Source organism: Microcebus murinus, chromosome 14, assembly GCF_040939455.1.
Source record: "Microcebus murinus isolate Inina chromosome 14, M.murinus_Inina_mat1.0, whole genome shotgun sequence".
NCBI classification, from domain to species: Eukaryota; Metazoa; Chordata; class Mammalia; order Primates; family Cheirogaleidae; genus Microcebus; species Microcebus murinus.
Window position 1 is genome coordinate 81,190,958 of NC_134117.1, and position 12,975 is coordinate 81,203,932.

At 64.4% G+C, this 12,975-nt stretch overlaps 3 pseudogenes; all 3 read left to right on the forward strand.

Moving 5' to 3' along the window:
* Positions 1-2,275: 2,275 nt before the first annotated feature.
* LOC142876037 (uncharacterized) lies at positions 2,276-2,394 on the forward strand (annotated as a pseudogene).
* A 3,476-nt stretch (positions 2,395-5,870) lies between these two features.
* LOC142876038 (uncharacterized) lies at positions 5,871-5,989 on the forward strand (annotated as a pseudogene).
* Positions 5,990-9,467: 3,478 nt separating this feature from the next.
* On the forward strand, positions 9,468-9,586 carry LOC142876039 (uncharacterized; annotated as a pseudogene).
* Positions 9,587-12,975: the final 3,389 nt, after the last annotated feature.

Consider the following 12,975-nt stretch of genomic DNA (forward strand, 5'->3'; position numbering starts at 1 on the left):
TGTCACCGTCCTCTGCCCCTGCCTGACATGCTCCTTCCCGCCCGGCCTCTCACCGTCCTCGGCCCCTGCCTGACCGGCTCCTCCGTCGCCTGGGCCTTCCAAGGGCTTGGTGTGGAGGCTGCTTCCAGGAAGCCCTCCAGAAACCCGGCAGCAGGGTGGCCGCAGCAGTCTCCAGCAGCCTTCCCTAAGTCGAGTGCGGGGGACGTGCCCCCGCTGTGCCGCGGGGGGCCCAGCCTGGTGTCTTCCCTGATGCCCTGCGGCTGCCGGCTGGGGCTGCCGCTCCCCGCGAGGGGAGAGCCGCGGAGGTGGGGACCGCCTCCTGATGGGGACGTACGTACACGCAGCTCTCCACGTCGGATCCCGGGGCTCTCTGTCCTGCCCGAAGGCCCAGCGGGCCTGCGGGTCCTTAGAGTGGCAAAAACATCCGAAAGCTGAGACTGAGGGTCCGGTGGGTGTCTGCACTTTTGTGCTGGGCACCCCAGGGAGGCCCGGGGGCTGGCTGGACAACGTGGTCTGCTGGGCGGGGGGGGGTTGGAGGAGCAACTGATGCCCTTCGCACCTTGGGTAGCAAGAGTCTGAGGTGTCTCTGAGCCCTGTGCCATGTCCGGGCGGGGGGCGCGGGGGGGGGGAGGAGGAGGAGGAGGAGGAGGTGGGAAGGGCCGGGGCCTGCAGTCCTGTTCCCGGGGTGGCACGGCAAGTGGCTTCTTCCACAGGCTGCTTGGCCTGGGCTCCCTGCACCTGGGCCTTTGGGGGACTGGCCCTGTGCTTGCCAACACTTCCTGCAGGGACCCAGAGCTGGGAGGTGGCATCTCTCAGCCCTGGGTCGGGCAGAGCCCCAGCGGGCCATGCCCACAACCTCTCTCAGCACCGGTCCCCCAGAAGGCTCCTTTGGGACCAGGATTCTCTTGCGGTGACTCTTTAAGGTCTGGCCCCTGGATGGAGGGGCACCAGGAGTAGAGGAGCAGGAAGGGGAAGGGGGTGGCCATGCGAGGGGACACTTTGAGGCCAAGTCCCAGCTTCAGCCTGATCCTCCTGGGAACCCCGCTCTGAGACAAGGAGCCGGGCTTCGCATTCCCACAGCAGCCAGTCGTGGGCTGAGGACACCTGGGGCCTTGGGAACTCCCTGGCTTCTCCTTGGTTTAACATCTAGAGCTGCTTGTGAATCGGGCCGCCACACACACCCGAGTGCAGGTGTCTTCCGCACAGACTGCGGGCCTCGCTCTTCTGAACGCCGCTAGCTCGCCACTCACCCACGGGTGAACCTGGTCAGGGTGCTTTCTCTCAGGGGCAGACTCTTTTCCGGGCGGGCTACCGGTGTCTCTGTTTGCTCGTTTCTTTCTTCCATTTCGGGAAAGGCTTCCTTGCTGGGTGTGGAAATCTCCTATGCCTTCCCTCGCCTATTCTGTCAGCTTTCAAATTCTCTTTCAGTTGCCACCCTCACAGATGGATTAGGAAACTCTTTCCGGTGCACTCATTAGTGAAATGACCTCAATGAAGCTGGAATCCAATATCTAATGGCCGATTTTTAGCGAGTCCACACGCCAGGGTGGTCGGGGTCCAATGCAGCCCCGGCCAGGCCCAGGCCCCTTGGACCGGGCCACAGGAGGACACAGAGGAGGGTCCCGGCCCCCACGAAGCGGTGCCGGCGGTTCTCCACGGGCTTGGGCGTTTTCCAGAGGTAGGAGATGGAGGGGACTGATTTCTTCAGCGCCCCACAAACCACGCCACCCCACCCCACCCATGGGACACATCCCCAGAGAGAGACGCCCCATACACTGGCTCCCCTCCCCCTTGCGCTGTGCCCCAGCCCTGGCCCGGGGGAATAGGCGGCAGCCCACCCACAGGGCGAGGGGGGGCACAGCTGAAAGGGGTTGTGGGGGAGGGCGGCCCCTGGCTGGGGTCAAAGGGCGCGCGCGTGCGCAGTCAGCGTCAGCGGCGGCGACGCGCTGGGGGTGGGCAGCGGGTAGGTGAAGGAGGCCGGGCGAGGAGACGAGGGGGGCTGGGAGGGCTCCACCTTGGCGAGTCCAGCCGTGGAGGCGCATCTTGTGTGAGTGTGAGTGAGTGTGAGTGTGTGTGTGTGTGTATAGAGAGACAGCCCCCCGCCCCGCCCCGCCCATCACCCCCGTCCCTGGGAGCCCACGGGACCCGGCCGGCGAACTCAACAGGCCCGGCCCGGCGCGGGGCCTGGGGCGGGAGGCGGCGGCGGCGGCGGCGGCGGCGGGAAAGCGCAGAGAGGCTCGGCTTCTTGAGCGGGGCAGGGGCGCCCTCCGCCGCCGTCTAGGGCCACACCACCCTGAACGCCCCCGATCTCGTCTGGTCTCGGAAGCTAAGCAGGGTCGGGCCCGGTCAGTACTTGGATGGGAGACTGCCTGGGAATACCGGGGGCCACAGGCTGCTTCTTTTTTTTTTTTTTTTTTTTTTGCCTCTTGTTCTGTCCCCTTTCTGGGAGCGTGGCGGCGGCCCGGGGTGGGGGTGACCCCAACCCTCAGCGCCCGCCGCGCTGCCTGGCGCCTCAGCCCGCACCGTGGGGCCTCCTCTTGTCCCAAGCCGCGACACCGCCGCCACGCGGCAGCATGCGTGGCATCTGCACTGTCAGGTCTCAGACCAAAGGTCTGCTCTGTGGGAACAGACACGCTGGAGAAAACCTTGAGAGTCTGAGAGGGGAGGGAGTTCCAGAAGAAGGCCAGGATGTCATTTTGAGGGAGTATGTGACCAGAACTCGTCCCGTTGCTTTTGGGGGTTCTATGGGCTCCACGCAGGAATCTTTGGTGGTGGCACCTGATGTTGGGGGATCCGGAGTCACACCCAGACCTGCTCCACAGGCCTCCTTTTACTTTTCTCTTCGGATTCATGATTTTTAAAAAGTGTCTCTTACCTCTATGATTGCATTTTCTTTTCTCTCTCTTTTCAAGCAGATGATGGGAGTACAAGTATTCAGGTGACATGTGTTGCCCGTGCACCCCTCCCCCCTGTGTTCTCATTCATATACCTCTCATGTTGTTCCAGCGTATTGTGGGGGTACCAGTGTTAAGGTCGGGTACAGTTGCCCTCTCCAAGCCTCCCCCCTGGGGTCAGAGCTTCAAGTGCGCCCATCCCCCAGTCGGTGCGCACCCACCCCATTCCTAATGGATGTGGATGCCCATCGCCTCCCCCCACCCGCCCGACACCCACCCGATGAAGGTGATTCCTCTCCGTCCACTTAGGTGTCCATCCGTTCGTACCAATTTGCTGGTGAGCGCGCTCACGTGGTGCTCGTGTGTCCATTCTTGGGATACCTGGCTTACTGGAACGGGTTCCAGCTCTGGCCAGGAGAACACGAGAGGCGCCCTCTCACCGCTGCTCCTCACAGCCGAATGGCACTCCGTGGTGTCCACGCGCCACATTTTATTAATGCACTCCTGGATGGATGGGCACTCGGGTCGCTTCCACGTCTTTGCGATTGTGAATTGTGCCCTAACTGTCACCCTACCCCTTACCCAGCCCGTCTCCTCTGCCCCTGCCTGACGCACTCCTCCCCGGCCAGGCCCGTCACTGTCCTGGGCCCCCGCCTGACCGGCTCCTCCCCGCCCGGCCTGTCACCGTCCTCTGCCCCTGCCTGACATGCTCCTTCCCGCCCGGCCTCTCACCGTCCTCGGCCCCTGCCTGACCGGCTCCTCCGTCGCCTGGGCCTTCCAAGGGCTTGGTGTGGAGGCTGCTTCCAGGAAGCCCTCCAGAAACCCGGCAGCAGGGTGGCCGCAGCAGTCTCCAGCAGCCTTCCCTAAGTCGAGTGCGGGGGACGTGCCCCCGCTGTGCCGCGGGGGGCCCAGCCTGGTGTCTTCCCTGATGCCCTGCGGCTGCCGGCTGGGGCTGCCGCTCCCCGCGAGGGGAGAGCCGCGGAGGTGGGGACCGCCTCCTGATGGGGACGTACGTACACGCAGCTCTCCACGTCGGATCCCGGGGCTCTCTGTCCTGCCCGAAGGCCCAGCGGGCCTGCGGGTCCTTAGAGTGGCAAAAACATCCGAAAGCTGAGACTGAGGGTCCGGTGGGTGTCTGCACTTTTGTGCTGGGCACCCCAGGGAGGCCCGGGGGCTGGCTGGACAACGTGGTCTGCTGGGCGGGGGGGGGTTTGGAGGAGCAACTGATGCCCTTCGCACCTTGGGTAGCAAGAGTCTGAGGTGTCTCTGAGCCCTGTGCCATGTCCGGGGGGGGGGGCGCGGGGGGGGGAGGAGGAGGAGGAGGAGGAGGTGGGAAGGGCCGGGGCCTGCAGTCCTGTTCCCGGGGTGGCACGGCAAGTGGCTTCTTCCACAGGCTGCTTGGCCTGGGCTCCCTGCACCTGGGCCTTTGGGGGACTGGCCCTGTGCTTGCCAACACTTCCTGCAGGGACCCAGAGCTGGGAGGTGGCATCTCTCAGCCCTGGGTCGGGCAGAGCCCCAGCGGGCCATGCCCACAACCTCTCTCAGCACCGGTCCCCCAGAAGGCTCCTTTGGGACCAGGATTCTCTTGCGGTGACTCTTTAAGGTCTGGCCCCTGGATGGAGGGGCACCAGGAGTAGAGGAGCAGGAAGGGGAAGGGGGTGGCCATGCGAGGGGACACTTTGAGGCCAAGTCCCAGCTTCAGCCTGATCCTCCTGGGAACCCCGCTCTGAGACAAGGAGCCGGGCTTCGCATTCCCACAGCAGCCAGTCGTGGGCTGAGGACACCTGGGGCCTTGGGAACTCCCTGGCTTCTCCTTGGTTTAACATCTAGAGCTGCTTGTGAATCGGGCCGCCACACACACCCGAGTGCAGGTGTCTTCCGCACAGACTGCGGGCCTCGCTCTTCTGAACGCCGCTAGCTCGCCACCCACCCACGGGTGAACCTGGTCAGGGTGCTTTCTCTCGGGGGCAGACTCTTTTCCAGGCGGGCTACCGGTGTCTCTGTTTGCTCGTTTCTTTCTTCCATTTCGGGAAAGGCTTCCTTGCTGGGTGTGGAAATCTCCTATGCCTTCCCTCGCCTATTCTGTCAGCTTTCAAATTCTCTTTCAGTTGCCACCCTCACAGATGGATTAGGAAACTCTTTCCGGTGCACTCATTAGTGAAATGACCTCAATGAAGCTGGAATCCAATATCTAATGGCCGATTTTTAGCGAGTCCACACGCCAGGGTGGTCGGGGTCCAATGCAGCCCCGGCCAGGCCCAGGCCCCTTGGACCGGGCCACAGGAGGACACAGAGGAGGGTCCCGGCCCCCACGAAGCGGTGCCGGCGGTTCTCCACGGGCTTGGGCGTTTTCCAGAGGTAGGAGATGGAGGGGACTGATTTCTTCAGCGCCCCACAAACCACGCCACCCCACCCCACCCATGGGACACATCCCCAGAGAGAGACGCCCCATACACTGGCTCCCCTCCCCCTTGCGCTGTGCCCCAGCCCTGGCCCGGGGGAATAGGCGGCAGCCCACCCACAGGGCGAGGGGGGGCACAGCTGAAAGGGGTTGTGGGGGAGGGCGGCCCCTGGCTGGGGTCAAAGGGCGCGCGCGTGCGCAGTCAGCGTCAGCGGCGGCGACGCGCTGGGGGTGGGCAGCGGGTAGGTGAAGGAGGCCGGGCGAGGAGACGAGGGGGGCTGGGAGGGCTCCACCTTGGCGAGTCCAGCCGTGGAGGCGCATCTTGTGTGAGTGTGAGTGAGTGTGAGTGTGTGTGTGTGTGTATAGAGAGACAGCCCCCCGCCCCGCCCCGCCCATCACCCCCGTCCCTGGGAGCCCACGGGACCCGGCCGGCGAACTCAACAGGCCCGGCCCGGCGCGGGGCCTGGGGCGGGAGGCGGCGGGGGCGGCGGCGGCGGCGGCGGCGGCGGCGGCGGCGGCGGGAAAGCGCAGAGAGGCTCGGCTTCTTGAGCGGGGCAGGGGCGCCCTCCGCCGCCGTCTAGGGCCACACCACCCTGAACGCCCCCGATCTCGTCTGGTCTCGGAAGCTAAGCAGGGTCGGGCCCGGTCAGTACTTGGATGGGAGACTGCCTGGGAATACCGGGGGCCACAGGCTGCTTCTTTTTTTTTTTTTTTTTTTTTTGCCTCTTGTTCTGTCCCCTTTCTGGGAGCGCGGCGGCGGCCCGGGGTGGGGGTGACCCCAACCCTCAGCGCCCGCCGCGCTGCCTGGCGCCTCAGCCCGCACCGTGGGGCCTCCTCTTGTCCCAAGCCGCGACACCGCCGCCACGCGGCAGCATGCGTGGCATCTGCACTGTCAGGTCTCAGACCAAAGGTCTGCTCTGTGGGAACAGACACGCTGGAGAAAACCTTGAGAGTCTGAGAGGGGAGGGAGTTCCAGAAGAAGGCCAGGATGTCATTTTGAGGGAGTATGTGACCAGAACTCGTCCCGTTGCTTTTGGGGGTTCTATGGGCTCCCCGCAGGAATCTTTGGTGGTGGCACCTGATGTTGGGGGATCCGGAGTCACACCCAGACCTGCTCCACAGGCCTCCTTTTACTTTTCTCTTCGGATTCATGATTTTTAAAAAGTGTCTCTTACCTCTATGATTGCATTTTCTTTTCTCTCTCTTTTCAAGCAGATGATGGGAGTACAAGTATTCAGGTGACATGTGTTGCCCGTGCACCCCTCCCCCCTGTGTTCTCATTCATATACCTCTCATGTTGTTCCAGCGTATTGTGGGGGTACCAGTGTTAAGGTCGGGTACAGTTGCCCTCTCCAAGCCTCCCCCCTGGGGTCAGAGCTTCAAGTGCGCCCATCCCCCAGTCGGTGCGCACCCACCCCATTCCTAATGGATGTGGATGCCCATCGCCTCCCCCCACCCGCCCGACACCCACCCGATGAAGGTGATTCCTCTCCGTCCACTTAGGTGTCCATCCGTTCGTACCAATTTGCTGGTGAGCGCGCTCACGTGGTGCTCGTGTGTCCATTCTTGGGATACCTGGCTTACTGGAACGGGTTCCAGCTCTGGCCAGGAGAACACGAGAGGCGCCCTCTCACCGCTGCTCCTCACAGCCGAATGGCACTCCGTGGTGTCCACGCGCCACATTTTATTAATGCACTCCTGGATGGATGGGCACTCGGGTCGCTTCCACGTCTTTGCGATTGTGAATTGTGCCCTAACTGTCACCCTACCCCTTACCCAGCCCGTCTCCTCTGCCCCTGCCTGACGCACTCCTCCCCGGCCAGGCCCGTCACTGTCCTGGGCCCCCGCCTGACCGGCTCCTCCCCGCCCGGCCTGTCACCGTCCTCTGCCCCTGCCTGACATGCTCCTTCCCGCCCGGCCTCTCACCGTCCTCGGCCCCTGCCTGACCGGCTCCTCCGTCGCCTGGGCCTTCCAAGGGCTTGGTGTGGAGGCTGCTTCCAGGAAGCCCTCCAGAAACCCGGCAGCAGGGTGGCCGCAGCAGTCTCCAGCAGCCTTCCCTAAGTCGAGTGCGGGGGACGTGCCCCCGCTGTGCCGCGGGGGGCCCAGCCTGGTGTCTTCCCTGATGCCCTGCGGCTGCCGGCTGGGGCTGCCGCTCCCCGCGAGGGGAGAGCCGCGGAGGTGGGGACCGCCTCCTGATGGGGACGTACGTACACGCAGCTCTCCACGTCGGATCCCGGGGCTCTCTGTCCTGCCCGAAGGCCCAGCGGGCCTGCGGGTCCTTAGAGTGGCAAAAACATCCAAAAGCTGAGACTGAGGGTCCGGTGGGTGTCTGCACTTTTGTGCTGGGCACCCCAGGGAGGCCCGGGGGCTGGCTGGACAACGTGGTCTGCTGGGCGGGGGGGGGTTTGGAGGAGCAACTGATGCCCTTTGCACCTTGGGTAGCAAGAGTCTGAGGTGTCTCTGAGCCCTGTGCCATGTCCGGGGGGGGGGCGCGGGGGGGGGAGGAGGAGGAGGAGGAGGAGGTGGGAAGGGCCGGGGCCTGCAGTCCTGTTCCCGGGGTGGCACGGCAAGTGGCTTCTTCCACAGGCTGCTTGGCCTGGGCTCCCTGCACCTGGGCCTTTGGGGGACTGGCCCTGTGCTTGCCAACACTTCCTGCAGGGACCCAGAGCTGGGAGGTGGCATCTCTCAGCCCTGGGTCGGGCAGAGCCCCAGCGGGCCATGCCCACAACCTCTCTCAGCACCGGTCCCCCAGAAGGCTCCTTTGGGACCAGGATTCTCTTGCGGTGACTCTTTAAGGTCTGGCCCCTGGATGGAGGGGCACCAGGAGTAGAGGAGCAGGAAGGGGAAGGGGGTGGCCATGCGAGGGGACACTTTGAGGCCAAGTCCCAGCTTCAGCCTGATCCTCCTGGGAACCCCGCTCTGAGACAAGGAGCCGGGCTTCGCATTCCCACAGCAGCCAGTCGTGGGCTGAGGACACCTGGGGCCTTGGGAACTCCCTGGCTTCTCCTTGGTTTAACATCTAGAGCTGCTTGTGAATCGGGCCGCCACACACACCCGAGTGCAGGTGTCTTCCGCACAGACTGCGGGCCTCGCTCTTCTGAACGCCGCTAGCTCGCCACCCACCCACGGGTGAACCTGGTCAGGGTGCTTTCTCTCGGGGGCAGACTCTTTTCCGGGCGGGCTACCGGTGTCTCTGTTTGCTCGTTTCTTTCTTCCATTTCGGGAAAGGCTTCCTTGCTGGGTGTGGAAATCTCCTATGCCTTCCCTCGCCTATTCTGTCAGCTTTCAAATTCTCTTTCAGTTGCCACCCTCACAGATGGATTAGGAAACTCTTTCCGGTGCACTCATTAGTGAAATGACCTCAATGAAGCTGGAATCCAATATCTAATGGCCGATTTTTAGCGAGTCCACACGCCAGGGTGGTCGGGGTCCAATGCAGCCCCGGCCAGGCCCAGGCCCCTTGGACCGGGCCACAGGAGGACACAGAGGAGGGTCCCGGCCCCCACGAAGCGGTGCCGGCGGTTCTCCACGGGCTTGGGCGTTTTCCAGAGGTAGGAGATGGAGGGGACTGATTTCTTCAGCGCCCCACAAACCACGCCACCCCACCCCACCCATGGGACACATCCCCAGAGAGAGACGCCCCATACACTGGCTCCCCTCCCCCTTGCGCTGTGCCCCAGCCCTGGCCCGGGGGAATAGGCGGCAGCCCACCCACAGGGCGAGGGGGGGCACAGCTGAAAGGGGTTGTGGGGGAGGGCGGCCCCTGGCTGGGGTCAAAGGGCGCGCGCGTGCGCAGTCAGCGTCAGCGGCGGCGACGCGCTGGGGGTGGGCAGCGGGTAGGTGAAGGAGGCCGGGCGAGGAGACGAGGGGGGCTGGGAGGGCTCCACCTTGGCGAGTCCAGCCGTGGAGGCGCATCTTGTGTGAGTGTGAGTGAGTGTGAGTGTGTGTGTGTGTGTATAGAGAGACAGCCCCCCGCCCCGCCCCGCCCATCACCCCCGTCCCTGGGAGCCCACGGGACCCGGCCGGCGAACTCAACAGGCCCGGCCCGGCGCGGGGCCTGGGGCGGGAGGCGGCGGCGGCGGCGGCGGCGGCGGCGGCGGCGGCGGCGGCGGCGGCGGGAAAGCGCAGAGAGGCTCGGCTTCTTGAGCGGGGCAGGGGCGCCCTCCGCCGCCGTCTAGGGCCACACCACCCTGAACGCCCCCGATCTCGTCTGGTCTCGGAAGCTAAGCAGGGTCGGGCCCGGTCAGTACTTGGATGGGAGACTGCCTGGGAATACCGGGGGCCACAGGCTGCTTCTTTTTTTTTTTTTTTTTTTTTGCCTCTTGTTCTGTCCCCTTTCTGGGAGCGCGGCGGCGGCCCGGGGTGGGGGTGACCCCAACCCTCAGCGCCCGCCGCGCTGCCTGGCGCCTCAGCCCGCACCGTGGGGCCTCCTCTTGTCCCAAGCCGCGACACCGCCGCCACGCGGCAGCATGCGTGGCATCTGCACTGTCAGGTCTCAGACCAAAGGTCTGCTCTGTGGGAACAGACACGCTGGAGAAAACCTTGAGAGTCTGAGAGGGGAGGGAGTTCCAGAAGAAGGCCAGGATGTCATTTTGAGGGAGTATGTGACCAGAACTCGTCCCGTTGCTTTTGGGGGTTCTATGGGCTCCACGCAGGAATCTTTGGTGGTGGCACCTGATGTTGGGGGATCCGGAGTCACACCCAGACCTGCTCCACAGGCCTCCTTTTACTTTTCTCTTCGGATTCATGATTTTTAAAAAGTGTCTCTTACCTCTATGATTGCATTTTCTTTTCTCTCTCTTTTCAAGCAGATGATGGGAGTACAAGTATTCAGGTGACATGTGTTGCCCGTGCACCCCTCCCCCCTGTGTTCTCATTCATATACCTCTCATGTTGTTCCAGCGTATTGTGGGGGTACCAGTGTTAAGGTCGGGTACAGTTGCCCTCTCCAAGCCTCCCCCCTGGGGTCAGAGCTTCAAGTGCGCCCATCCCCCAGTCGGTGCGCACCCACCCCATTCCTAATGGATGTGGATGCCCATCGCCTCCCCCCACCCGCCCGACACCCACCCGATGAAGGTGATTCCTCTCCGTCCACTTAGGTGTCCATCCGTTCGTACCAATTTGCTGGTGAGCGCGCTCACGTGGTGCTCGTGTGTCCATTCTTGGGATACCTGGCTTACTGGAACGGGTTCCAGCTCTGGCCAGGAGAACACGAGAGGCGCCCTCTCACCGCTGCTCCTCACAGCCGAATGGCACTCCGTGGTGTCCACGCGCCACATTTTATTAATGCACTCCTGGATGGATGGGCACTCGGGTCGCTTCCACGTCTTTGCGATTGTGAATTGTGCCCTAACTGTCACCCTACCCCTTACCCAGCCCGTCTCCTCTGCCCCTGCCTGACGCACTCCTCCCCGGCCAGGCCCGTCACTGTCCTGGGCCCCCGCCTGACCGGCTCCTCCCCGCCCGGCCTGTCACCGTCCTCTGCCCCTGCCTGACATGCTCCTTCCCGCCCGGCCTCTCACCGTCCTCGGCCCCTGCCTGACCGGCTCCTCCGTCGCCTGGGCCTTCCAAGGGCTTGGTGTGGAGGCTGCTTCCAGGAAGCCCTCCAGAAACCCGGCAGCAGGGTGGCCGCAGCAGTCTCCAGCAGCCTTCCCTAAGTCGAGTGCGGGGGACGTGCCCCCGCTGTGCCGCGGGGGGCCCAGCCTGGTGTCTTCCCTGATGCCCTGCGGCTGCCGGCTGGGGCTGCCGCTCCCCGCGAGGGGAGAGCCGCGGAGGTGGGGACCGCCTCCTGATGGGGACGTACGTACACGCAGCTCTCCACGTCGGATCCCGGGGCTCTCTGTCCTGCCCGAAGGCCCAGCGGGCCTGCGGGTCCTTAGAGTGGCAAAAACATCCGAAAGCTGAGACTGAGGGTCCGGTGGGTGTCTGCACTTTTGTGCTGGGCACCCCAGGGAGGCCCGGGGGCTGGCTGGACAACGTGGTCTGCTGGGCGGGGGGGGGGGTTGGAGGAGCAACTGATGCCCTTCGCACCTTGGGTAGCAAGAGTCTGAGGTGTCTCTGAGCCCTGTGCCATGTCCGGGGGGGGGGGCGCGGGGGGGGGGAGGAGGAGGAGGAGGAGGAGGTGGGAAGGGCCGGGGCCTGCAGTCCTGTTCCCGGGGTGGCACGGCAAGTGGCTTCTTCCACAGGCTGCTTGGCCTGGGCTCCCTGCACCTGGGCCTTTGGGGGACTGGCCCTGTGCTTGCCAACACTTCCTGCAGGGACCCAGAGCTGGGAGGTGGCATCTCTCAGCCCTGGGTCGGGCAGAGCCCCAGCGGGCCATGCCCACAACCTCTCTCAGCACCGGTCCCCCAGAAGGCTCCTTTGGGACCAGGATTCTCTTGCGGTGACTCTTTAAGGTCTGGCCCCTGGATGGAGGGGCACCAGGAGTAGAGGAGCAGGAAGGGGAAGGGGGTGGCCATGCGAGGGGACACTTTGAGGCCAAGTCCCAGCTTCAGCCTGATCCTCCTGGGAACCCCGCTCTGAGACAAGGAGCCGGGCTTCGCATTCCCACAGCAGCCAGTCGTGGGCTGAGGACACCTGGGGCCTTGGGAACTCCCTGGCTTCTCCTTGGTTTAACATCTAGAGCTGCTTGTGAATCGGGCCGCCACACACACCCGAGTGCAGGTGTCTTCCGCACAGACTGCGGGCCTCGCTCTTCTGAACGCCGCTAGCTCGCCACCCACCCACGGGTGAACCTGGTCAGGGTGCTTTCTCTCGGGGGCAGACTCTTTTCCGGGCGGGCTACCGGTGTCTCTGTTTGCTCGTTTCTTTCTTCCATTTCGGGAAAGGCTTCCTTGCTGGGTGTGGAAATCTCCTATGCCTTCCCTCGCCTATTCTGTCAGCTTTCAAATTCTCTTTCAGTTGCCACCCTCACAGATGGATTAGGAAACTCTTTCCGGTGCACTCATTAGTGAAATGACCTCAATGAAGCTGGAATCCAATATCTAATGGCCGATTTTTAGCGAGTCCACACGCCAGGGTGGTCGGGGTCCAATGCAGCCCCGGCCAGGCCCAGGCCCCTTGGACCGGGCCACAGGAGGACACAGAGGAGGGTCCCGGCCCCCACGAAGCGGTGCCGGCGGTTCTCCACGGGCTTGGGCGTTTTCCAGAGGTAGGAGATGGAGGGGACTGATTTCTTCAGCGCCCCACAAACCACGCCACCCCACCCCACCCATGGGACACATCCCCAGAGAGAGACGCCCCATACACTGGCTCCCCTCCCCCTTGCGCTGTGCCCCAGCCCTGGCCCGGGGGAATAGGCGGCAGCCCACCCACAGGGCGAGGGGGGGCACAGCTGAAAGGGGTTGTGGGGGAGGGCGGCCCCTGGCTGGGGTCAAAGGGCGCGCGCGTGCGCAGTCAGCGTCAGCGGCGGCGACGCGCGCTGGGGGTGGGCAGCGGGTAGGTGAAGGAGGCCGGGCGAGGAGACGAGGGGGGCTGGGAGGGCTCCACCTTGGCGAGTCCAGCCGTGGAGGCGCATCTTGTGTGAGTGTGAGTGAGTGTGAGTGTGTGTGTGTGTGTATAGAGAGACAGCCCCCCGCCCCGCCCCGCCCATCACCCCCGTCCCTGGGAGCCCACGGGACCCGGCCGGCGAACTCAACAGGCCCGGCCCGGCGCGGGGCCTGGGGCGGGAGGCGGCGGCGG